This window comes from Crinia signifera, chromosome 3, assembly GCF_055691185.1.
Source record: "Crinia signifera chromosome 3, ASM5569118v1, whole genome shotgun sequence".
Classification (NCBI taxonomy): Eukaryota; Metazoa; Chordata; class Amphibia; order Anura; family Myobatrachidae; genus Crinia; species Crinia signifera.
This window is the reverse complement of record NC_139219.1, coordinates 181,144,813-181,172,247: the sequence shown is the minus strand read 5'-3', so window position 1 is coordinate 181,172,247 and position 27,435 is coordinate 181,144,813. Positions and strand designations below refer to the sequence as shown.

Genomic DNA, 27,435 nt, shown 5'->3' with positions numbered 1-27,435 from the left:
TTGTGAACACCACAGGTAACACTGACATTTTAAATAATCAAAACAAAATGGACATATGTTGGAAAGTACATGTTTAAATGTCCCTTACTTTGTTTTACATTGAATACATAATAATAATTTCCTAGTGAACATGTTCTTAAACAAAAGCTGCATTCTGTTATTCTCCCCTATAGAAAAAACACATTTACTGTAAACCTAGTTCCTCAAGGCAGTAATGATAGGAAGGGTTAAATAATTTGAAAAGTCTGTCATGGAATTGCATGGCTGTTGAGCACATTTTAAGAGAAGCTTAAGAGCGCTGTCCAAATCCTGAGATTTCCTCTGTAGCATTAGAAGATTTATCCAATTAGGATGAGGCAATGCTGTAAGCAGATGGTTTTAGCATTCAACTGGTAGCACTATGGGAGAAATACACAATAATCATTAAGATTTGGTAGAAGTGCAATTGTGCTTTCACTGCATATGTCAAGTTTTGGCTGCAGGGAGCATTCTTCTGAAGCATGAAAAAAAAATCAATAATGCTTACAGAACAGACTAGAAGGGTTACAGCTTTTAAGAAATTTTCACAAATGTACTGCTTTTGATTTTAACCTTTTCAAGATCACATTGCCAGGCCAAGTTTCACATTTACATAGTTTTAATTTTTAGGGGGCGTAAACATTTTATTTCATAGTCCTCATTTTATTAACTGTTTAATGGTCTTTAATTTAATGGGAAAGAAAGATAGGAAGGAAGGAAGGAAGGAAGGAAGGAAGGAAGGAAGGAAAGAGAAAAAGAGAGAAAGAAAGAAAGAGTAAGTAAGAAAAAAAGAGAGAAAGAAAGAGAGAGAGAGAAAAAAAGGAAAGAGAGAAAGAAGTCCAATTTGGCCAGTAGCCAGAAAAACCCAGCCAGAGATCAACATTTGGTAAAATTCAAAAGTAAAACTATTACTGTCCCTTCTGTCATAATTAAGGCAACTGCAGGGTGTCTGATTCTACTTAAAGATAGAAAGAGCTATTATTGATTAGAATGGGTTAATTGGCCCAAAAATATATATATTTTTTTCTTTAGGTGTTATATTCCTTCTACATGTGCCAATGCATGCATATATCCACTGTCTCAGCATTGTCAGTGTGGCTGGAATGTTTTATGACTAAAAATGTGGTAAAACCTCTGAAAACTTATCTTTCTATTCACAAACCACTTCTTATAAAGTCTGTTTCCTCCTCTCATCATCTCACACCTCTACTTGCCCACTGAACCCTATAGTCCCTGACTCCACTTACCTCTTTTTCCTCTACAATTAGCATTCCACAAGAATTTATCCTTGGGCATTTATTTTCTCCCTTTACAAATCTTCATTGGGCCTAACCAGTTTATTTGGTCTTCACTGTATGTTGGCAACACTCAAATGTTTCTTTCCTCCATTGATCTCTCTCTCCCCAATATGTCAAAATCAGAACTCATGATCTTCACTCCTTCCAGGGCTCCATCTTCTCTTCTTTCTCTCTTCCTTGCTCACCATCATCAACCTCCAGGTTGTTCCCCAAGTCCACTGCTTGTGCATCATACAGTACTTGACTCCTCCTTATACTTCACCTTACCAATTCAATGTGTAAGTAATTCCTGCCACTTCCTTCTCCAAAATATCTCAAAGATGAAGACCCCTCATTCACACTGATAGTACCAAAACCTTTTCCATGCACTTATCATCTCCCACCACAACTTTTGTAGCCTCCTCCTCTCTGGCCTACTTTTTTATGCCTTTACCCACTTCAATCCATCATGAATCTGCAACCCTTATCATTTGTCTCTTTAACCTTTTTATGGCAGTGTTTCCACTGGCTCCCCATTCTCCTCTGAACCCAGTTCAATCTCCTGCCCCCCCCTTCCCCCATTAAAAAGCACTAAATGTCTCTGCCCCTGCTACTTTTCCAAGCTATTTCTGTTCAATCACCCTCGAATACAATAATTTTTTCCTCAAATTAATCATTCTTTCTAGTGTGCCTGACTGTACTAGAAAATCATGTGGGCATGGTTTGTCTAATATGTATGTGGGTTTTATTTTGTGTTTTTAGTCTATAAAATGTATTAATAGTTGTTGTGCTAAAGAGTTTTGTCGAATACTATATCTATCAGCGAATTTGACTACACTTGACACCCTTAAAAAAATGTCATCATCTCCGTTCGTACATGCATAAGTAGCCTAACATGCAAGAAATATCCCTGTACAAAGTTAAAAGTATCAAATATAGGCAGAAAAAACCCTGCAGTTAACAGTAAAATGATAATACTTTTACTAACAGGCTCCGACTGATCTAGATATACACCGCATACTCCTCGCTAGCTGAGTAACACAGTCCCCTCTCCATCACCCACACACTGGGCGGTATTCAATGAGGCTGATTCGCCAGGTTTTTATGGCAATTTTGTGCTGTAAGGCGAATTTCTGACTAAAACGGTGAATCACTCTATTCAATGACCAGATGGCGAATACATTTCAAGGTTTTTTTCGCCATGATTCGCCCGAGTAGCAATCGCTATCTTTTTATGGTGAAGTGGAAGGTGAACTTTTAAAATAAAGTGTTTGTTTTTTACAATTGGTGTAAAAAAATCTGGAATTTTATTCTGAGGAGGGGCATGCTATTTTTATTCATGTGCTGTAAGCACATGAATATATATTTAATTTTAAAAAATATATATTTTTTTTCTTTTTTACACAGACCAGCCAGCAGGGGGCCGGAGCCGAGCCGCTCATTACATATTCATATATTCACTTCACCCGATCATTACATATGCATGATCGGGTGTAGTGAATATACCCGGTTCCCTGCTGGCACCCCCGGTGGGAGCAGCCTGTGTCATGCCTGGCACCCGGGGAGCCCACCTCCCCCCCACAAACGTTCTGGGGCAGGCAGGGAGACTTCCATCTTCCTGCCTGCCACCGTCCTCAGGCTCCCTGTGGCATCCGCCGCAGGAGCTCAAATTCCCCGGTCAGGGGCAGCGAGCCCCTGACTCGTTGAATACCGGAGCCGGCGAGGCTCCGGAACGCAGCGAGCAGTGGCGAATGCGCAGCGAATCCTAAACAGGATTCGATGCAAGTCGCGGGTATTCACATTGAATACCGCCCACTGTTGCTACTTGGAATGTTCTAGTGAGAACAGAGGAAGGGAACTGTTGAAACCATTAGCAAATGTAATTAGTGATTAGTGAGGAGGGAGGAGGGAGACAGACCATAAAAACATCATTGTGCACAATGGATAGTAGTCAACATTATTGTTACATATAGTATACAAATTATGTCAGTAATTCTCACAATACAGTGAGCATTATACTAACAACCATATATCCAGAGTGACCTCTATACACACAAATCATACCCTGATTTCTCTTTCCTTTTGAGGCAAACTAAATTTCTAGAAATGGCCATTAGTTTACTTGTTCCTCCTCACACAGCAAATACAATTACTTGAAGAAAGCAATCTAAAAGCAAACATGTTTTTTTTCTCACCCTGACTAAGAAATGCTTTATGGTTCATGCGTTGATTTGATGTGATGTGATGTGTTGTCATGATGTCACATCGTGTTCATGAATTAGACAAATCCTACCAGAGCACTGGGAGAAGGAATTGCTTAGACTGGTCTCTGTGAGACTTTCCAGATGGCAAGTCCAGCCATGAACATACCTGTTGGAAAGCAATCACTGAACATTCTAGCACCATATATCTTCATATCACTCTTCTGTATCTGTCTTACTGATTCAAACTTTCTTAAATAAAGTCATCCTAGAGTACCAGCATGGGGGGGGGGGGGGTTGCAACCCTAGGCCAAAAGTTTTACCTTGAGAGATTCAATAAACATAAAAATATTAATTAATTATGACTTACTGTATTTGCTGGCGTAAAAGACTACTTTTTTCTCCTGAAAAACATGCCTCCAAGTGGGAGGGTCGTCTTATACGCCAGGTGCACTTATATAACAAACTCTATATTTTGAGTGGAAATGTTGGGGGGTCGTCTTATACGCCCAGTCGTCTTATACGCTGGCAAATACGGTACCTGTTATGCTTAGGGTAAGTTATGTGGCGATGGACAATTTTGACTTTTGTTTGTCCACATACAGTATTTCATAATAAGCAGCCACCATCACTGTTTTTTCCTATCACACTGACCATAAATAATTGATTTTGTCATCCAATTTGCGAGCCTCTGCTGAAGACTTCTTGTGCAGTACTTTTAAATGATACTTGTATTTTTGTTATGTTTTGAACTTATGCTATGGATTTAGGCCCTTATTCAGATCTGAAGTACAAAGTTGTTCTCAAAATGGGCAAAACCATTGGTGGGGTAGATGTGCAGAGAGTTACATTTGGGTGGGGTGTGTTGAAACTGAAATCTAAATTGCAGTGTGAAAATAATGCAGACAGTATTTACCCGGCACATAAACCAAATAACTCCCCCAAATTTCACTCTCTTTATACATGTTGCATCTTCCCCTCCTGCGGTGCACATGGTTTTGCCCATTTTGAGAAGAAATTTGTACTACGATAAGATCTGAATAAGGGCCTTAAATCACTGATTTGAATTTAATTGGTTGGAAATGCTGTTCCCAACACAATTCATTGTAATTTCCACATAACCATAAATATTCAAAAATCTTAAATTTTCCTAAAATTATAATTAAGTATCAGAGACATTCCTATATTGCAATATGGTCAGTATGGATATTGTATTTGACTCTTTCTAGTTATTTATATATTCCATTCCACTGTTGTTATTGTTTAAAGATCACAATGTACAATAAACTAGAGATGTGCAGACTCGGATTCCAGAGATCCGAGCCCCCACGGACGTCATCATTCCGAGCCCGTTCCGAGCTCCGCTCGGAAATTCCCGCCTGACTCGGGTCCGTCCGCGTGGTCAGAACGTCATCTCCGGGCGCCGGATTTCGCGAGGCTTTAAATAGCGGCTGCTGTGCCCGCCATCTTCACTCCAGTCTAGTAGTGGGTTGGGAGAGGGTGTGTTGGTGCTGCTGCTGGGGCTTAAACTTGAGCTTGAGCTGACCAGGTGGGATTTGTACCGGGCCGCGAGGCAAAGGATAATACCACCAAGGTACTAAATTTAATACACCTAGCCTCTCGCCATAACATCCCCACCATTCTTATCTCTACGGATGCCGAGAAGGCGTTTGATAGGGTATGCTGGGACTTTATGCGGTCTGTGCTGGAGTACATCGGATTGGGGACAAAGGCACTGGCCAGAGCTATAAGAGCCAACACAAACATTTCTGGCATACGAGTTGGAGAGACAGATTACAAACTAGCATTATTTGCGGACGATCTATTGGCGATCATCACACAACCAGCAGCATCACTTCCTCACTTTATGCAGGAATTAGAGCGTTTTGGTTCCCTCTCCAATTTTAAAGTCAACATGTCCAAGTCCAGCATTCTTAACATCTCAATTCCCCCCATGTCAGTCCCCCAGCTCAAAAACTCTTTCCCATTCACATGGCAATCCTCCCACATTACATACCTAGGTATCAAACTACCCAGCGACTTAACCCGACTATACACATTAAACTACCAACCCCTTCTCAGATCCCTCCGTGCAGACTATAGCAGATGGCACAACAAACAATTATCTTGGCTGGGGAGAATAAATGTCACCAAAATGAATTCCCTACCCAAGCTACTTTATATACTCCAAACCCTACCAATCTCCGTCCCAGACATATGGTTTAACTCTATTCGGACCCTGACCCAACAATTTATTTGGCAACACAAGAAACCCAGAATTAAACGAGAGGTCCTAACGAGAAGTACCGAAAAGGGGGGGTTCCGTTTGCCAGATATTAAGAAGTACTATTATGCTATTCACTTAAATAGAGTACTGGACTGGACCAGGAATCGTAAAAGTAAGCAATGGGTAGAACTCGAAGGAGTTTGTGTGAGCCAATACCCCAAAATATTTCCCTGGCTTCCCGCACTCCCAAAACCGCCCCCCTCTCACCCAACCATTCCCCCCACACTAAACACTTGGAAACTTCTACGCCGAAACCCACTCATCTCTTCCGACTTTGGCCCACTAACTTCATTTTTATACAACCCGGACTTTCAACCCGGTCTAAGACACAAGACTTTTCTCATTGGGCCCTAGAAGGACTCTTTAGAGTAGGCCAGATGATGTTGGGCTCAAGCATGCGCGCCTTTTCCGACTTACAAACAAAATGGAATGTCCCATCGAGGGACTTCTGGAAATTCCTACAGGTCAGACACTTCATACAAACAGGTTCTAGAATACCCTCTTCATCCCACGAACTGACCGCGTTTGAAAGACTCTGTATATCCACCTGTGACACCACCCACACAATCTCATTGCTATACAAACTTCTTCAAGACCTAAACAGTGACACCACCTCATCATTCACCCGGGCGTGGGAAAGGGATCTTAACCTAAATATATCTGATAAGGAATGGGAATCAATTTTCATAAAGGCCCACACTAGCTCTATATGCATTCAAACCAGAGAAACACAATACTAATTAGTTATGAGATGGTACAGACACCCTTCCATTTTACACATCATGAACCCAAGCACTCCAGCAACCTGCTGGAGATGCAAGAAGTCCACTGGCTCCCTCATACACATATGGTGGGATTGCCCGCTAATCACACCCTTCTGGACTGATGTTATGGAGACCTCACAGAAAATTCTCCACACCCCTGTCCCCGCGACTCCCGCCTTCTGGTTAATGAACCTCTCCACCACACCCCTCTCCTCTTATAGAACTTCTTTGATCAGACATCTTGGTAATGCGGCAAGAGCAAGTATACCAGCTTTATGGAAATCCATAATCGCACCCACACGCAAATCTTGGTTTACAAAAATCGAATATTATATGTCTATGGAGAACGTTTTGCTCTCATCAGTAGATAAGCACTCCGAATTTGCAGCCACATGGCTCCCCTGGATGGAGTATAAATCCTCACAGGAATACAAGGCCCTCTTTTTTTAAATAAAATACCTGGATTAATCCTAAACCACACTAGCGTAAAAAGCAATGACAGCACCACGTTGGGGAAAGGTCAACCCCACTCCTCCCTTCCCTCTCTTTGTCCCCCCCCCCCCATCCCCACTTGTAGTTGCCCCATAGATTTCATTCTATTAACTGTACCGAATAGCCGCAATGCAATCTCCTCAGTTTAACTCATGTTATTGTTTCTGTAATAATGTTTGAGGAAGCTACTATCAGCGAAAAAGTCTTTATTTAGAGGAAATAATTGTTCATCTCGCTGCGTCGAGATTTGTTGGCTGTTCATATGTCTCAACACATGCTTCCCATGTTTTCTTTTCTTTGAAACTCAATAAAAAATGATTATACAAAAAAAAACTTGAGCTTGAGCTTGACCTTGAACGCAATATTTTTTATTCGCTGGGGCTGTCTCTCAGTGCTGCTGTGTAGTCTAACTGTGTACTTGTAGTACTACTGTCTCCTCTGTGCTGGGGCTTACGTCTGGTGCTGTGCTATATATTATATGAATAATTAATTATATTATATATAGTCCACTGGTGCTGCCTGCACTGAATCTGCCAGTATTATTTACTCAGTCCACTGTTGCCACTGGCAGTGTTACTGCCTACCTAGTGTACCTACTTAGTACATACTAGGCTGCTATATCTAATTTAATTAAAAATAAAATAATACTTGTGCTGTGTGGGACTGTAAAAAAGAATCCCATGCTGCTGGTGCACTGACGTGTGCCACTGAGTGCCACTGCCAAGCAGTACCTAATAATAAAATTAATTATTATAAATTCTGCTGGTGCACTGCATAAAGCTACTGGTGGTGTGTAATATAACTACCTTTTGTGGTGACCACTGGCAGTGCTACTGCCTGCCTGCCTGCCTGCCTGCCTACCTACCTAGTAGTTTATTTTCTCTACCTACTAGGCTGCTATATTATTAATACTTAATTAATTGAATTATATATAGTCCACTGGTGCTGCCTGCACTGAATACTGTGAATAGAGGTTGCCAGTATTATTTACTCAGTCCACTGTTGCCACTGGCATTGTTACTGCCTAAGTGTACCTACCTAGTAGTACAAGTACATACTAGGCTGCTATATCTAATTTAATAAAAAAATAATACTTGTGCTGTGTGGGACTGTAAAAAATAATTCCATACTGTTGGTGCACTGACGCGTGCCACTGAGTGCCACTGCCAAGCAGTACCTAATAATAAAAGGTGTTCTGTGCGATGGGATGCCCAGGGGACAGAGCCGAATTTCCCATTAGGCACGTGAGGCACCGGCCTAGGGGCGGCACATGTTTGGGGGCGGCACTTGGATGCCTGTGATATTACTGTCAGCCCAAAATGTACCAATAACTGCAAAATATCCACTGTACTGTACTATATTCCATCTTAAATAGAGTGTAAATGATAGGACATGCAGATACTGCCCCTGTAAACTGTCCTACTTAGTAAACATTATTGTTGTGCCTAGGGGCTCCCTCCTCCCTAAATCCGCCCCTGCCAGGGGAGCGTGCATCGCATCGGACAGCACCATTGTACCGTGTATGATGTCAAACAGCTCTTTACATTGTTCATATCTGTCAAAGTGGATTGACCGCTTTCTGCAACATAAAAATTCACAATTTTTCAAAAGTAATGGGGATTTATTTTATTAGAATTGTGGTTGGTTAATATAACATTGGTTGGTCTGCTCAGACATCTGTTGGCAAATGACTGCATATTATTTAAGGACACTATACTGTATTTAGTATGAATTTATGTATTGAATAATTTGCGGTACATGAATAAATGTCCACTGCTACCCTATATTAGTGTATATCTGTCATTATTACAATACCAATAAATATAGTTATAGAATTTTTTGATAATTACATTTAAGTGTTTGTTCCTCCAATGCTATAGGTTGATGATTGTATTATTCTTAAACAATAAGTGCCATTTATTTAATAAATGGAGTTCTGGAGCTGAAATGAATTTGATGTACTCCTGACAGTGTGTGATGAATCAAAAGCTCAGTGATTTTACAATATGATATTAATGCTTTAGTCACCAGCAGTATAATGGCATCTTCAAGGTTACAGAGCACTTTTTTAACTGGAACACAATCATGATTTCCTTCATAAGTAAAAACAATAAGCTCAAAACCGAAAACTCGTTAAGAGAATGTGGTTGAGATTATTTGCAAAACAAATTGTGTGTCTGAAAAAACACGTCCACAGTGTGCATTTGTGTCTTTATGCTAATGCCGATAGAAAGTTCTGCAAGGACTGAAACATCCCCTTATTTGCATACAACATGAACGGGTGTTGCGCTCCCGGACCCCTGAAAAAAATGGGAATCTCCTGAAGATGGAGAAAGTGAGCTCACCCAGTGATTGACACGATTTGTGCTGAATCATGTCATCACAGCCATACCCCCACTGTACAATACCAGTAATCTCGGCATTGCAATGACACAAGCCATAGCCACATCCCCTTCATGAACCCATTTTGCTCCATCACACCCCGTACTGCCACTTATGTTTAGAAACGTTCCCACACCCATCAGAGCCAATTTTGCTGCCCCTGCCATATGAGGCAACCAGAAAAGTGGCATCTATACTTTACACACATAATTGGTCACACCATCCAAACTATGGGCCTTATTCTGATCGGTGCGGATTTCTCCGCGTGCGGTCGTCCCGCTGATGGTTATCGTCTGCGCATGTGCAGAGGTCACTCTGCGCATGTGCAGGCGATTTCGCCGCACGTATTCTTTACACGCCGCACAGGGGGCGTGAGGGGCTACTTAGCCTCATTACCCTATGCATACGCCCCGCGTTTCATGGGCGTTCCCATGCAAACGCGGGGCGTATGCATGGTAATGAAGCCGTGACGCGTGTGTAGGGGGCGGGCATCTGACATCGCCGGATGTCAGCTGCCCGCCCCCATACATGATTTCACACGGACGGGTCTTGGGTGGCGGGACCTAGTGGAGCGTGCGGCCCTGCATTCGATGTTCGGCGACCATCGAATGCAGGGGCTGCTCCCAAGACGGAGGAGGCATATCCCCGTCCACTTTCATGCGGACCGCCACATATCCGCGTACGGACGGAGGTGGCGATCCGTATGGAAGGCGGGGATTCGCCTGCACGGTCGTGGCCGCATATTCTGATCGGGCCGCACCGATCAGAATAAGGGCCTATATCAGGTGCAAATTATCTGTATAAATATGGCCTCCTTTCAGGGCCGGATTGGCCATCTGGAGCTTCTAAAGAAGGACCAGATAGGTCCAAAAATGCGTTTAAGCTAAAAAAAACACCACCTAACTGGACCCTGTTGAAGAAGCTTTGGATCCTGCTTGACTGTCTTTTATCATCTGCTGTCTTGGAGTAGCCGGCATCCCCAGAACAAGCTAGCAGCAAGTATTATCCCTGGCTGATATCCACCTCCTGTTTGTGATACACCCGCCGTGGTGTTATATGCCTTTTTTTATTTTTAAATGTGAGTGTAAACCTGGAATAAAAGTATATATCTTTACCTATACAGTGTTGCACTATATCTACCTTTTGAGTTCTAGGCAACCCCTGAACCTCACCATCAGTGTCAGAGGGATCTATGCAGGACCTCAGTGTCCCTTTTGTGCCTATATAAAATCTACATCTATGTGAGTGGGATGACAAAATTCTAAATATTTATGGTGACCATACCGTCTGCACTATTTTTTGTTTTTTTTCTGAGTTTTTCAGAATATGATCTGGACTTATCCACGAAACCTTCTCCATATATAGGAAAAAGAGTACATTTTCTTGTATATGTGGGATCGCTCAGGGTGACACCTTTATTGTTTTTCCTGTATCCTAAACTTTGGTGAAAGTTTCTCTTGGTGTCATTAGAGCTGTACCCCACTAGGTGGCGCATTTAGGAAATTTATAAATCTTTCCCTTGCATCTGGCTCTTCTGGCAAATGCCAGAAGGGCCAATGGCCTTGTGGGCTGATTTTGTCCATTAATTTTTCTAAACTGTTAGCACTGCTGCCACACTGTGCTGAACGCCCATGTAATTTGCATATTTACGTCATGACGCGCCTGCATCATGATGTCATTACGTGGCGCGAATGGGGGAGCTGAGTGGACAGTGACAGCACTGTGCTGGCGGGATGAGCTGAGCGGCCGGGCTTGCAAACATAGGCGCGCCCACAACTGCAGCACATCCTAATGACCGGCAGTGGCAGTGCCCCTCTCCCGGCCGGCTAGCAGTACCTGCACAGGGCTGGCCTGGCTGTGCTCCTTCAGCAGTCAGCATGAGTCCAGTTTTCAAAAGGGGGCGTGGCCACAGGGGCTCCGTGATTAGGCGTGGTCCCTGCCTTTTCCTGTTCTGGGGTGGACTAGTGCAGCTGCAGCCCTGCCTACTGTTCTGTGGCAGGCTCACAGGCTGGCTCCTGGCTGAAGCCTGAAGGTAATGTGTGCAGTCGGAGACTGGGGACCATTGAGTAAGTGTGTGTGACATATATTGTGAGGGAGTGGGCTGTGTGTGAGAATGTAGTAAGGGGAACAGGGGGCCTGATTCAAGATCGCTCACTAAGCAGCAATGTTTTGCTGCTTAGCAAGTGGAACATCGCCTGCCGAACCCCTGTGTAATGTGAATATGGGTCAGTATGTGCTAATATTAGTCACTTTGGGCCTTATTTTGGTTCATTCTTTCTGAAAAAATCCTTCTTAGATGGGCAAAACCATGTGCACTGCAGGTGGGACAGGTGTTACTTGTGCAGAGAGAATTAGATTTGGGTGGGGTTTTACTTCAAAGTGAGATCTATATTGCAGTGTAAAAATAAAGCAGTCAGTATTTTCCCTGCACAGAAACAAAATTACTCACCCAAATCTAATTCTCTCTGCACATGTTACATCTGCCCCCCCTGCAGTGCACATGGTTTTGTCCATCTAAGAAGGATTTTGTCAGAAAGAATGAACCAAAATAAGGCCCTTTGCGCTGTGTAATGTGAATATTGGTCACTATGCACTGTGTAATATAACTATGGGTCACTATGTGTGAATATTAGTTACTATGCACTGTGCAATGTGATTATGGGTCACTATGTGCTAATATTAGTCACTATGCACTGTGTAATGTGAATATGGGTCACTACACGCTGTGTAATGTAAATATGGGTCACTACGTGCGAATATTAGTCACTATGCGCTGTATAATGTGAAAATGGGTCACTATGCACTGTGCAATGTGAATAGGGGTCACTACGCACTGTGTAATATGACTATGGGTCTCTATGTGCGAATATTGGTCACTATGTGCTGTGTAATGTGAATATGGGTCACTACACGCTGTGTAATGTAAATATGGGTCACTACGTGCGAATATTAGTCACTATGCGCTGTATAATGTGAAAATGGGTCACTATGCACTGTGTAATGTGAATAGGGGTCACTACGCACTGTGTAATATGACTATGGGTCACTATGTGCGAATATTGGTCACTATGGAGGTTATTCTGGTTGGTGCGGTCCGTTCCGAATTCATTCGGAGCTGACCGAACGCCACACTGTGCGGACATTGTAAGAACAAACGCCCACAGGTCCTCCGCATTCGGACGGACTCACTCTCTAAGAAGAGGGTGTGTTTTCAGACTACATCCAAACCGTGCGTGTGCGGTGGCCACACAAAGATTCTGCACGGTCTTACAGCGTCAGAACGGACGGGAAGCTGGCCGTACGCACCGATGCGGGGTATGTCCGCAAAACTCACGACTGTTATCTGAAGTCATACATCTGACACATGACACACTTATGCAATTAGGCAACCTCATAAAAAATGGATTGTTTGTAATTGTCATCAATTAAATCCTAATTGATACTTAAACACATTAGTACCTCTTTAGATTAACCCTTACATCATGTGAAGTGCTATTCATTCATTGTTACCCCTTTACCTAGGTTTTATGTATGCTGCAAACATGTCTGGTTCACAATCAGAGGGAGAACAAGAGCATCAGCTCCTCCTAGCTCAGCTGGACTCCATCACCAATGTGCACCTCACCAGAGATGCCATTGGGAGGTGACCAGGCTGCTGAGCCATCTACAGCTGGGCCATCTACAGCTGGGCCATCTTCTGCCTCAGCAGAATCATTGGGAACACAGCAGGTGGCTTCACAAGAGAGTAGAGGAGTGGATTGTATTGTGTTCAGCTGACAGTGTTTCAGGTGCGGGCATACTAATTGGGCGAACCGAATGCCTAGCACAAGAACAAGTGGTCTCCGCAAAGTGAAACTTGCTTATGAAGACCGCATATTTCATGCGTGTTGGTTCGTTTGCAGTCGGAGTGCTGTCCGAATGCACGCCTACCACAGTTAATGCACTACCTCGTGTACGCCCATATTTACGCCCAGTTTTTCCCACTTTGAAACCACGCCCTTGTGTAAGTCCGATTGACGCCCAAAAACGCCCATATTTCCAGATTCAATTCGGTGGACATTTCTGTACGGTATTAGTGAGAATGAGTACGGAGACCATGCGTGGCACATGCGCATAGCGTTGCCTACGCATGCGCAGATGGCTAAAAAGCGCACTCCGAAAGAATTCGTAACGGACCGCATCGACCAGAATAAGGCCCTATGTGCTGTGTAATGTGAATATGGGTCACTACGCTTTGTGTAATGTGAATATGGGTCACTACATGCGAATATTGGTCACTGCGCACTGTATAATGTGAATATGGGTCACTGCGCGCTGCATGATATGGATGGGTCACTACGCAGTGTGTAATGTGAATATCGGTCACTAAGTGCGAATATTGGTCACTACATGCTGTGTATTGTGATTATGGGTTACTACATTCTGTGTAATGTGAATATAGCCATTTTCCCAGTGATCTTTACCACTGCTCTGCCGGACCGATGATGAGGTGAGTAGTCTTAAATGGGTGAAGGGTGTACAGCGTGAGGGGCCCACACCGACACTTATGGGGCATCATATGTAATAGCCATTACAGTGTGTGGTATAATATGTAATGGGAATTATGGCCTGTGGAATAATGTGTAATGGGCATTATGGCATAATGTGTAATGGGCATCATGGTGTGAGGCGTAATGTGTAATGGGCATCATGTGTGAGGCGTAATGGGCATCATGGTCATAATGTGTAAGGGACATCATGGTGTGAGGTGTAATGCGTAATGGGCATCACAGTGTGAGGCGCAATATATAATGGACATCACAGTGTGAGGCACAACGTGTAACGGGCATCACAGAGTGAGGTGTAATGGGCATTATGGTGTGTAGCGTAATATGTAATGAGCATTACGGTGTGTGGCGTAATATATAATGGGCAATACAGTGTGCGGCAATGCATAACGGTGTGTTTCATAATGTGTAATGGGCATAATGGTGTGTTCCATAATGTGTAATGGCATAATGGTGTGTTCCATAATGTGTAATGGGCATAACGGTGTGTTCTATAATGTGTAATGGGCATAACAGTGTTTCATAATGTGTAATGGGCATAATGTTGTGTGCCATAATGTGTAATGGGCATTATGGTGTGTTCCATAATGTGTAATGTCTCCTTTTTGTGATGCCACGCCTCCTTTCCATCAGGTCACCCCCCCCCCCCTTTCCGCTGGGTACCGCTACAGGTGGGCCTGTGTTTTCAAAATGCCAGGGCCGATTTCTGGTCCCAGTCCGGCCCTGCCTCATTTGCAAATGATTCTGCTACTCTGAATCCAGTGAATATCAGTGGCACAACTGCACTGTGCAAAAGAAAAAATATATAATTCAACCCCCTCCCATTCTCTCACCAACCCTATCCTTAAATTAAATATTTCCTTCTTTTCTAATATAGAGTCTAATAGATAATGCAGTACATTTTTTCTCTAATAGACAAAAACCAGTAAAATTTGGGGGAGTTTTTTGTTTCTGTGCAGGGTGAATACTGGCTACTTTATTTTTACACTGACACTTAGCTTTTTACCTCACTCAATCTAATGCCCCCTACACAGGGTTCGATGTGTGTGGTTCCATTTTGCTTACATAATTGAACGAAAATTGAAATCAAATGCATTCGATTTCAATTGGATTTCAATTGGATCCCAATTCGTGGCCCCACTGCATCAAAATCGAATAGAAAAATAGACTGTGCAGGCAAGACTATATAGTACAGATCTGCGCTATATAGTTCAAATTGAATGCGTTTACCTTGCCATACAATCTAATCCCAAGTCGATTACATTGTGATGAAATAGCAAGGAAATTGCACAATGTATACCCCGTAACTCCCTCTGCACATGTTGCATCTGCCCCACCTGCAGTGCAGCATGGTTTTGTCCATTCGAGAAAAAAAATGTGCTTTGTGATCCAGTCTGAATTAGGCCCAAATTTGCTAAATGTATCTTAGTGTATAACTTAAATGAATAAAGAGAGTGAGAGGACATCAGTACTGTCTATATTTGTTTTGCCTTGGAGAAAAGAAATGAGCTTATCTGCAAAGTACAACTCAATCTTTGCCATTCTTGAGCTAGTGTAATATCCAGTCCCTTTGCAGATTGGAAATGACTGTACACCACTCCACAACTCTGCTATTAATGCATCAGTTCCACGCATTAAGGGCACAGGGCACAGGGGTGACTGGCACTGTGAAAGTAAATTTTGTACTGTGCCTCTGATCATGTTTTGTGCTTTAGAAAAATACTTTGAAAATGCGGCAGGGAATATTGTAGTATTAAAAGCGGTAAATTGTGTTCTATAAAAAGAAGGTGTGTATTTAATTTATGTGCCAGCTTTTAATGTAATGAATGAAGCACAGTATTAAGATTCTCCGTTGTTCTTAATCTGTACAATGCCATATGCTGTAACATTTTTCTCATTTCAGATTTCAGTTTGCTGCATTTTTTGTGGACACTCAGCTGTCCGTGTAAAGTGTCAAAGACAAACTGCAGCTACCTTGTAAAAATTTTTATCAATGGTATAGGTAGCAACGGAAAATATTACTTAACCTTAAATTATGTTATTGTCATGCTGCTATGTTTTCTATGGACACGTGAGAACACTGAATACATTTCTTAAAGAATGAGTTATACTTAATTTTTACAAATTTTTTGGTATTTCAATTAATGTTTTATTGTTTTTTTAGACACATATGAGTGTGGACTCTAATTTATCCATGGAAATGTCAACCTGTTCTGCAAGCTTCAGAGACCAAACAACCTGAAATCTTCATTGTGCAATTGAGATTCATTAAACAGATGACTCAGAAATAAGGAAAAAAGTGAAGGTAATTTATCTTAACATGGGCACTATTAATAATGTATTACCGTATATAAAAATAAATTATTAAATTATAACTTACCAACTTGGGCAGCACGGATAGTGTAATGGTTAGCATTATTGCCTTGCAGCGCTGAGGTCATGGGTTCAGTTCCCACTGTGGCTCTAACTGTGTGGAGTTTGTATATTCTCCCCGTGCTTGCGTGGGATTCGTCCGGGTACTCCAGTTTCCTACCACAATCCGAAAATATACTGGTAGGTTAATTGGTTATCAACAAAATAAACCCTAGAATGATGTGTGTGTGTGTACTGTACATGTGGTAGGGAATATAGATTGTAAGCTCCACTGCGGCAGGGACTGATGTGATTGTTCAAATATTCTCTGTAAAGCACTGCGGAATATGTGTGCGCTATATAAGACACAATAAATAAATAATAAACTTTTGCCGGAATTCGGATTGACTCAGAATTCCCTCTGAGATCAGATTTGAATGTGAAGCAAAAGTTATTGTTAATATGATATAGAACTATCAGAAACTATGGGTTATTCAACATTATATAAATAAACTCTGTCTTTGTGACGGCATTGATTTTATGCTGAGGTGTGGTCAAATGAAATCTAGAGCCTGGAGTCTCTGAGACAGCAATTTGACAGTGTGCTGAAAACCACTGTAAAATAACAATATCACTGTATAATATGTAATGGCAATCACATCTCTATTGACTGAGAGTGGGACATTATTTATTAGCAATCTGTCCTTTTTTCTCCCTAGGAGGGTATAAAAGAAAGCACTACAGTACTTCTACTGTATATTTATGCCATATACAGATGTGTCCTTATACATTATGGCTGTAGTTGTGCCAAACAGCCCTACTTGGGGAGTGACAGGTCCTGTGCAATTCAGCTAGTGCCTACCATCTTTTTTTCATCTTTTTATCCATAATTGCACCTGTGTTGACTAATTCTATATGTGACACTTGTACATTATACAGTATGTGTGTGTGGCTATGGAGTGCTTATATGGAGCACTAGAAAACTGCAACTGTGGCTTTTTAGAATGCCAAGTTCCATTGGGCTTTATACACAGACTTGGGGGCAGATTTATTAAGATCAGTGAAGTGATAAACTGTCAGTTAGGAGCTGATTGGCTGGTGATAAAAACCAGACACTTTATCACTTCACTGAGCTTAATAAATCTGTCCTACACAGGTATGGTATTCAATCTTGGGCCACGGCTGTCGAGCTGGCCCGACAGCCTTGACCCTGTCCCATTCTCGGTCTGCTCAACTGAGAAAAAGCAGAAAGGATTCAATGTCCTGCCTGCAGGGGGACAAAAAGGGGGCGTGGCCGCGAGCTGCAGCCGAGAAGAGGCGAGCTGCAGCCGGGAGCTCTTCACTTCCCGGCCTTTCTCGGCAGAACGAGCCCGACTGCTTGTGAACTCAGGCTCATTCTGCCATGCTCCCCTGTTAAATGGTGTCGGGGAAGACAGCATTGAATAGGGCCCCGCAGCCATCTCCCAGTCGGGAGATGGCTGCGGGAGATTGAATACCCCCAGAGTGTTTCATATCAAATGAATCAGCACAGTTTCTGGCTTCCATATATAGCAGTTGCACTGCAACTAAGACACATTCGCGGATAAGAAGTTGCAAAAAAAGGCAGATAGTAATTGCAGAGTTCACGGGACCTGGCAGCTCATTGAAAAGTGATACAATGGAGAGTAATAAAGTGCCAGCTGATCAGCTGCTAACTGCTTTGTTACAGACTGTGTTTGAGAAATGACACGTAGGAGCTGATTGGTTGGTGGTTTATTACTCCCCATTTTATCACTTTTCTAGCTTAGTACATCTCGCCCAATATGTCTTGTGCTGGTGCTAGAGTGCTGTGGCCAAATGTAATAGCCTCTGAGTTCTGCAGCTGTGTGGGATGCCGGCCTGAGTTTCCATTTCTCTAAAATACCTTAAAAATGTTTGTGAAGTATACATTTTTGATAACTTTACCTGCCTCCTTTCCAAGAGAACCCTTGAGTGCAGATGTCACTGATACAGGACTGTACGGGTCTATGTGAAGACAGGGTGGGGCCACAATTAGCATTTCTAGTAGAATTGCATCATATTATCTTTTCCCCCCTTTTTTTATAGACCTGCGATTCGATGCATGATCCTCCCTGCCCTGACACTTCACTAGTACCACTTTTACACCTTAATGCCAGGTAGGACCTGGGAAATTGAACACAGGAAATTGGCCAGGCATGCCCTGCCTCAGACCCCATTTACACTGCACTTCAATCTGGGTTATTCCCGTGTAATGTCCTTCTACACTGAAAACGGATCAGCCCTGTCTTTCCTTGCTGGTGTCATTAAAAACTGACCTTTTGGGCTGTTTGAGATGAGGTCACAAGAAAGGGAAAAGGGAGTGAATGGGGTCTGCTCCCAGCATTGCAGCAAAGATGGCAAATAGTCAGGCTGAGGGTGATATTGTTAGACACACTGCATTACAGCCAGCGTGTGTTGCTGCAGATGAGGCTACAAACACACTGGGGAGAGTGCTTCCAGCACAGACTGTTGCTATAGTGTAGGGTACAGGCTGAAAACAGGATGGTAACGCTGTTTCTGCTGCTGCTGCGATGCTCCATGCGCTGTCATTTGCCCTGTGCTGGTTTCCGGCAGATGACATCATCTGCCAGAGCCGCAGAAGCACCAATCAGCTCTTCGCGGCCTTCTCCCCGCCAAATAACCCAGATAATGACCATTTACACCACCCTGAGCCCCGGATAAGCCCCGTGTCCGACCCTGAACATTTGCCGGGTCAGATACCCGGGGAACAGCACCCGCGTTATTTTTTTCAGCCCATTTACACTGTGCCCCGCCACGGACTGGAGCAGCAATATCCCCGGTCCAACCTCTGGTGTAAAAGGGGTATTAGTAGTAGGGAGGATCACCAGCACCAACCATTTAGTAGTCTTCCAGAGAATCCAGAGTAGACATGCATGGAATTAAGTGATCTTCTTTCTTTTGTTTTCTCTTGGGGGTTTGCCTTGGCAGATTAGTTGACACAAATTATTAAGGTTATTCAACTAAAGTTACAAATCAGTACAGTACAGTAAATTAAATGCAGTCCATGAACATTCTATGTCAATATATATATATATATATATATATATATATATATACATATATATATATATATATATATATATATATATATATATATATATATATATATATATATATATACAGGGCTATTTTTCAGTAGGCTCCAGCAGGAACTGAGGCCCTTATTCTAGTTCACTCTTTCTGACAAAATATTTCTTAGATGGACAAAACCATGTGCACTGCAGGTGAGGCAGGTGTTACTTGTGCAGAGATAATTAGATTTGGGTGGGGTTTTACACCTGCCTCACCTGCAGTGCACATGGTTATGTCCATCTAAGAAATATTTTGTCAGAAAGAGTGAACTAGAATAAGGGCCTCAGTTCCTGCTGGAGCCTGCTGAAAAATAGCCCTGTACATATATATATATATATATATATATATATATATATATATATATATATATATATATATATATATATATATATATATAATTTCTTTTTTTTTCCAGGTAGACTGGTCATCACACTCAATCTGTGTAGTGTGAATACAGAATGTGTAAAATTGTGAGATTGTGAGTGGGCACATGCGTGTATCCATGCGAATGTGTATCTGTAATTACAGTAGCATGTCAGTTATCTCAAAACTTGCTTTTTTCTTCAGTGTGCTTAAATGTTGGTTGAGTTGAATATGAAAAATATGATTTTATCTAATTTGTTGCTGCCAGCCGTGTTATGAGCTTCAGTGCTATTTACATAATCTTACAGCAGAGATGAAGAAAGAGCTCTGAATACATTATCGAGAAGGAGCTATCTCTTGTATTCAATTTATCTTAGCTTGATGTTCTTCTTAGATGCACATCTCCTGCTGACCTTCTTGGGATTAGCATACAGTATGTACCACGGCTATTTTCATAAGTAACCATTTATTTGTACCAAATATACAAAAGATATAATCTACTGCCAATTGAGATCAAATCATCATATTATGATCCAGTATTAAAATGATTAATTTAATAATAAATAAAACACTAAATAAACTGAAAAAATCCAGACGTATAGACCACATTTTATATGCAACCTAAGATAAAAACATTAAGGTTACTAGGACAATATATTTGTCTATATAATTGCCATAGTTCTATTACATTGTTCGTGTATCATAAGATCAAATAAAATGTAAGTTAATGGTCGAAGATAAGACTTTACACTAAAGTATATGTAAGTTATGGAACAGCAATGTCAATTGTGGTTAAGAACTGTGGGGCAGATTTATTAAGCTCAGTGAAGTGATAATGTGGCTGGTACTTTATCACCGGCCAATCAGCTCCTAACTATGAAGTTACAGGCTTGGTTTGAAAAATAACAGGAGCTGATTGGCCGAGATAAAGACCAGACACTTTATCACTTCACCGTGCTTAATAAATCTATCCCTGTAAGTCATGTTTACTATTAACATAAACAAATGTGATATCATTGGTTAATGGAACTTACCTTTGTCAATAATTTGCTTGGACATAAGGTAAGATACATGTGTCACATTGTTCAATTATACAAGTTTAAATACCTCCTCTTTTTTGTATGTTGAAGATCATTTTTTATTTTCTTACAAATTGTCTTCTAATTGGCTTTCTGTATATCCAGTGCTCTAAAAAGACACAAAAACAAAGGAAACACAATAATTATACCTTCTAAAAATACTTTAAAAAAATACTTGAATTAATATTATCATATATTATAAAAGGCTAACACTGCTCCTAACCTCGGGGGGAAGTCAAGAGTTTTATGTGCCATTGGCCACTAGCTGGAAACCAATGGAGCAAGTCAAATTTTGCTCCCTTTGGCCAAACATAGTAGCCAGCCCTGGCATTATGTTGCTATGTTGTTCTGTCATTTTGACGGGCTGGTAAATAAGGCATTAAATATTGTGATTGTACAGAGTACTACTCTTCTATGTTACTATGAACTTACAGCTTTTATTTTGTTTTACTGACCTCGACTGTTGCACTTGGCAATTGCGGATTTGAAATCAAAAGCATCTAGGCCAGGCATTGCCAACCACGGTCCTCAAGGCACACCAACAGTGCAGGTTTTAGTGATATCCAGGCTTCAGCACAGATGGTTTAATCAGAATTACTCAGGTACTAATTAAGTCACCTGTGCTCAAGCCTGGATATCACTAAAACCTGCACTGTTGGTGTGCCTTGAGGACAGTGGTTGGGAATGCCTGATCTAGGCACTGACTAAATTAAGGGTCTGATTCAGACCCGTTTGTTCGGGTCCAAATTCGGCCCTTTCCCCGATGTTTGGGGTCTGTGCATGTGCATACCTACATATGCGCATGCAAAAACTCTGTGAGTGAACGGCTTTGTCGAGTTTCACACTCGCCAAGCTATTCGCTCCAGAATGTGAGGGCATGGGGCGGTGTGGTACCCAGAGCCGGATTAAGCCTTCGGGGGGCCCGGGGCACTTTAGAAATGGGGCCCCCTCCTACTTGTCATTACTGGCCGAAAACTGCATGAGAGAATGTTACATTGTCAAAACACAGTTATGAACTTGGTCAATGGTCAACTGGAGGGGGGCGGGGGGTTAATATATATATATATACAGTATATATATATATATATATATATATAAAATACCACATGAAAAGCCTCTGTCTGTCCGTCTGTACCTTACTCTTACTCTATAGGAGCCCTAACAGCTCAGCTCTGCCTCTGATTAAAAACCCTCACATGACAAGGCAGCTGCTGCTGCTATCCTTCATGGGCCTGAGAAGCATATGATGAGCTCCACCAAGCAGAGCTCAGCACAAGCCTCTCAGCCTCTGACCTCTTGCGCAAAGTGTTATGGGACCTTGTCAACTCCCAGTAATGCATTGCACACTTGTGCAGACAGTGTGCCTTGAATCCTGATGCTCAGCACAATTAATCATTGTCACATTGGCAGATAGGTGAAGCTGCAGCACTATCCCACTCCCATGCACAAAACCATTAGCTAAAAAAATAAAAATATTTTTTTGGGGGGAAAAATACATGCCAACCACAGGGGGCCCCTAGATAGAGGGGGGCAGGGGTACTGACCCTCTGTGCCGCCATTATAATCCGGCCCTGGTGGTACCCTGCAATTGGGGTACCCCTTTGTGTCACAAAACCTCAGATGGCCAGGGCTGCACTTATCCAATATGGTGGCCTGAAACACGGGCCTTGGGGGGTTGTTAGGCAACCACCCCGCAGCAGCACTCATTACCCACAGGACACTAGGACCCAGCACTTACCCAAGGTTCTGGGATAGCAGGACGCCAGGACCCGACAGGGATTGGTAGTTGAAGTGCGGGAAGAGGAGAAGGTGGAGCCTGCTGAGCGTGAGGAGAAAGAAGTCCCGTGATAGAGAGCAGGGTGTGCAGCCTGGGACAGAGAGGAGAGGCGTGGAGAGAGAGAGGGCCGAACACCAGATCCGGCAAAGGATGACCAAGTGTACCGCTACCCCAGTGTGCTGAGGGGAGAGTGAGAGGAGAGCAGGGACCCTGACGCCTCAGCTTCCATTGACCAGCGTGACAGCACCCGGCCCGGCAGCAGTGAGACCCGGGCGGTGATTGATAGCAGGCGGCAGCCGAGAGAAGTGAGAGGAGAAGTGCAGGCAGCGTTCCAGAGAGGTGCTGCCAGGGCAGAGACGGCCCAGCATAACAAGAGATCCTGAAATCCTGCGCGCACCAGCAAGCCACTACAGGCCCAGCTCAGCGTGGAGTTGTGACTGGTAGGAGCCGGCATCTGGTGCGGAATTACAGGTACCCTCACAGGTACCCTCACCACAACCCAGCCTTCTGTTCGCCATTGCTTAAAACCCACCAGCCCTTGTCAGTCCACTTGTCCCTCATCCTTTCCCAAAGCTCCCAGCTGCAACTACACCCTATCACCTGGGTGATCCCTCAGATTCATTAGGAGCTGCTTGTATAGAGAAACTACACCTCTGAGTCACTGCAGACTGTCCCTCCCCTTGCACTGTTGCACTACCATTGTTAAGTAAACCTAGTATACCTAGTTTTGGCCTCTCTGGAACATTTCATCTACTTGGCCCTGCTAAATAAAGACAGGAACAGGGGTTTATCTTCAAGCTAGTGAAACAAAAGGCCACTGGATCACCTATTGGAGCCTTTCAGTGAGTTACATTCAGAATTGGCTGTGCCAAAGTGCAGGATATTACTTTAAGAGCCGGTTGCCAGTTGTGGACTATAGATTCTTTTATCAACAAACAGTACAGTGCACCTAGGCCAAAAAGGCAACTAATATAGTTAGTGAACTGCGCAGTTGAGATATTTTAAGCCAGGACACTTGCATTTATCATTCTATTGAACCCATTATCTTGCATTAACTGTCATTTCTGTAAATGGCATTGCATATCTTTTTAATGACTGTTGAAATCGTTTGTAATGTGAGATGATTGTTTAATGACAATTGTGGTGCAGCATACTGTGTGAATTGCGGGCTGTAGTGCTATAGTTGCCCCATCGCACATGATATCCTTATTACAATTCGCTAGGAACCTTTTGTCATTCATTACAACGGTTGTTTGAGTTAGTTCACCCTCATTATTGCATAGTGTATTGTGTGGATTGAGGTCTATTGTGTCACAGGGACCCCATCGCACACAATACCATATAGGCGGCATATTCTTTAAATATTTTGACATTTACTACCAACTGTCATTACTGTTATTGCATCACATACCTTGTTGACAGCAGTGATCCGTGATTATCTTGGCTGTACAATAAAACCTTTTGATCACTGCCCTCACGTGTGGTGACAGTGGTGTGTGGTTGTTTTGGGGTATTGCCTTCCGGGGGTCCTTCTGTCCCTCAGCCCTCCGAATTGCAGGCGAGTGAAGCAGACTGATCGCAGGCAGACAGAGTCCAAAGAAGAATAGGAGCTTCAGGTAATGTTCACACACCTGCACACAGTCTGACAACATCACAGCGCAGAGGGGGAATGCAGGTGTGACAATGCCGATTCAGGGCGGGCGGCTGATGTCACATGACGTCAGCGCTTGCCCCGAATTCGGGAATTCAGAACGAAGGCTTCAGAAATCATTCGATGGTCAACAACCATTGAATGGTTTCTTCTCCATTCATCCACATGCGAGGGGATGTGTAAGTGTACACATCCCCTAACATTCATATGCGGGAATTCACACGGTAGGAGGCAGACGTTCGGTCATGCGGCAGGCGTCATTTACCTAATCACTGGGCTGCCTTACATCCAGGTAATCCTGTCTGGATTATCCATGTAGCGCATTTAAAAACACAAACAAGCAGTGGAGGCTCTTACCCTTGTGGAGGAGGGGGGCTGCCGCGATGCGAGCCCCCTCCACTGACACTGCCACCGCTGTGCTCCCCGCTGCTGCTGGTCCCCTGCACAATGCCAACGCATGCCTCCCTGGGATTAATCATGCTCCCGAGTCCGCGTGCATGTGCAGTGTCGTCCGTGGTACTGCGCATACACGGAACCCATTTTCGGGGCTGCCCCGCATTTGTGCACAGAGAGGCATCCCGTAGGGAGGGAACACCTCCCAATGGGACCGCCACTGCCAGTCACATTGAAACCAGTGCAGTCTCACAGATTGCATCTGGCTTCATAGGCAGAGAACAGTGGCGGATTTTACCTGGGGGGGGGGGGCTGCAGCGCTGCAGCCCATAGGTAAAAACCACCACTGCAAACAAGCACAACTAGCCGCCAACAACTTGTATATTTTCACTAATTTAGTTGACAGCAGGAATAACGTTTAATAGTACATTGACATTGGCTTTGCAGCCACTGAATCTCACTGCTACCGAGGCTCTAAGCCTTTCATAGTAAATCATATAATGTAGATAAAATGGGAGACCCATGTATAGTGCAATGATGTGGTCATCAATACATGCTGTTAATAGTGATATAATGATAGTTTTGATCATTATGCAATCTACAAAGTAAAAAATTAAAACCATTGTATTTGAATGGAAAAGCCTGACGTGGACTATTGGATAAATGTTACAGTGTTTCAGTTTGCCAATTAAAATTGAAAATTAAAGATCTGTCGTTTTTGACCATGTTTCATGTGAAATTCAATAACACCTCATCTGGATTTCTAATAGGAAAACTCTGTTAGGTCTTTGTGTAAGTCTAAAAATCAATACTGTTATCATCCTTCCTTCAACAGATATTAACAGCATTCTGCCTTTGTTCTCATGCTAATAGATATCCATGACACCATTTTCCTGGTGTCCGCTGGAAGCCAATAGTTATGCACAGTATGGAACTGTATATTTAGATTTAAAATAAAAACAGCCTAGGCCTGATTGATCTGATTGATTAATTATTATACGTAAAATACAATACACTCAATATACTTTAACTTAGGAATAATGAAACCTTTTTTTTTTTAATGCACTATTTCCCTTATTTTTAGCGCAGAAATCTTTGTACAGATTTGCTAACATTCAAAACATATATAAGTATACGATACTTATGAAGCCAAATATTTTTCAAAGGAGTTTGTGCCTTGTTCTGGTTCACTCGCAAAGGCAAATTCCTTCTCAAATGGACAAAACCATGTGCACTGCAGGTGTAGCAGATGTAACATGTGCAGATAGAATTAGATTTGGGTGGGGTTTTTCTTCAAAGTGAGATTTGTATTGTAGTGTAAAAATAAAGCAGCCAGTATTTTCCCTGCACAGAAACAAAATAACTCACCAAAATCGAATTCTCTCTACACGTTACATCTGCCCCAGCTGCAGTGTACACAATAAATTTAGGTCAGTCAATTAAGACTTAGTCCAAATACTTGTTACATAGTTACATAGGCCCTTATTTTGATCTGAGCGGTACGGCCCGCGTGCGGCCGTACCGCCGATGTTTACACTCTGCACATGCGCAGAGGTCACTCTGCGCATGTGCAGGGGAATTCGCCGAGTAAAAAATTTAGACGCCGCAAAGGGGGCGTATAGGGGTGTGAGGGGCTTAATAGCCTCATTACCCTATGTATACGCCCAGCGTTTCATGGGCGTTCCCATGCAAACGCGGGGCGTATGCATGGTAATGAGGCTATGACGCCAGTGATGGGGGCGGAAAGCTGACATCGCCGGATGTCAGCTGCCCGCCCCAATACAAGCTTTCACACGGACGATTGTCCGTGTGCTCTAAGCTTGCGTGAGCGGGGGGAGCGTGCGGTCCTGCCTTCGATGGTCATCGACCATCGAATGCAGGGGGCAGCTCCCAACATGGTGGAGGCGTACGCCCCGCCATTTTCATGCGGATCGGCAGCCGTCCGTGTACGGACGGCCGTGCCGATCCGTCTTGTAGGCGGGGATTCGTCTGGTGCGGTCGGAGCCGCATATGCGGCTCGACCGCACCAACCAGAATAAGGGCCTCAGTTACATAGTAGATAAAGCTGAATAAAGACTTGCGTACATCTAGTTCAACCTAGGTTTATAATAGTTTATCTCTTGTTGTATAGTATGTTCTAATATTTTAAAGACATATTATGTTTCTTATTTGTACCAATGGATGTTTTTAACCAATAAATGTTTATCCAACCTTATTTTAAATGTATTAATTGTGTCTGCCGACACCACTTCTCCAGGAAGAGAGTTCCAAAGTTTGACTGCTCTGACCATAAAGAATTTTTTTCTTCTAGATTAACAAAATCTTTTTTCTTCTAATCTAAACTCATGCCCTCGTGTCCTAGATTCCTGTCTAGCAGAAAATAGGGTGTTTGACAGTTCCTTATATTGGAATATTTCTACATGTTGAGCATGTCCCCCCTTAAGCGTCTCTTCTCAAGTGTAAATAGACCCAAATTGCTTAATCTCTCTTTATAGCTTAAATTCTCCATTCCCCTAATAAGTTTTGTTGCTTTTCTTTAGATTTTTTTCTAGTTCTATGATGTCCTTTTTATAGTGTGGGGCCCAGAATTGTACTCCATACTCGAGGTGAGGTCTAACCAAAGCATTGTACAGTTGCATCATTTCTTTTGAGTCCCTAGTTTCCATGCCCCTTTCAATACATGCTAGAATTCTGTTGGCCTTTTTTGTTCCTATATTACA

The 27,435-nt window shown here is 42.8% G+C and overlaps 1 protein-coding gene across 3 annotated transcripts in view; it reads left to right on the top strand.

The window, feature by feature from the left end:
- The window catches only part of FUT9 (fucosyltransferase 9), a 142,494-nt gene that overhangs the window by 77,865 nt on the left and 37,194 nt on the right, over positions 1-27,435 (top strand). For 2 of the 3 annotated variants that reach the window (XM_083177025.1, XM_083177024.1), the window contains exon 2: positions 16,133-16,273. The exons of the other annotated variant lie outside the window; for it this stretch is intronic. The gene's annotated coding sequence lies outside the window, so the exon portion shown is untranslated. The remainder of the gene's footprint in view (positions 1-16,132; positions 16,274-27,435) is intronic. 3 annotated transcript variants of the gene reach the window in all.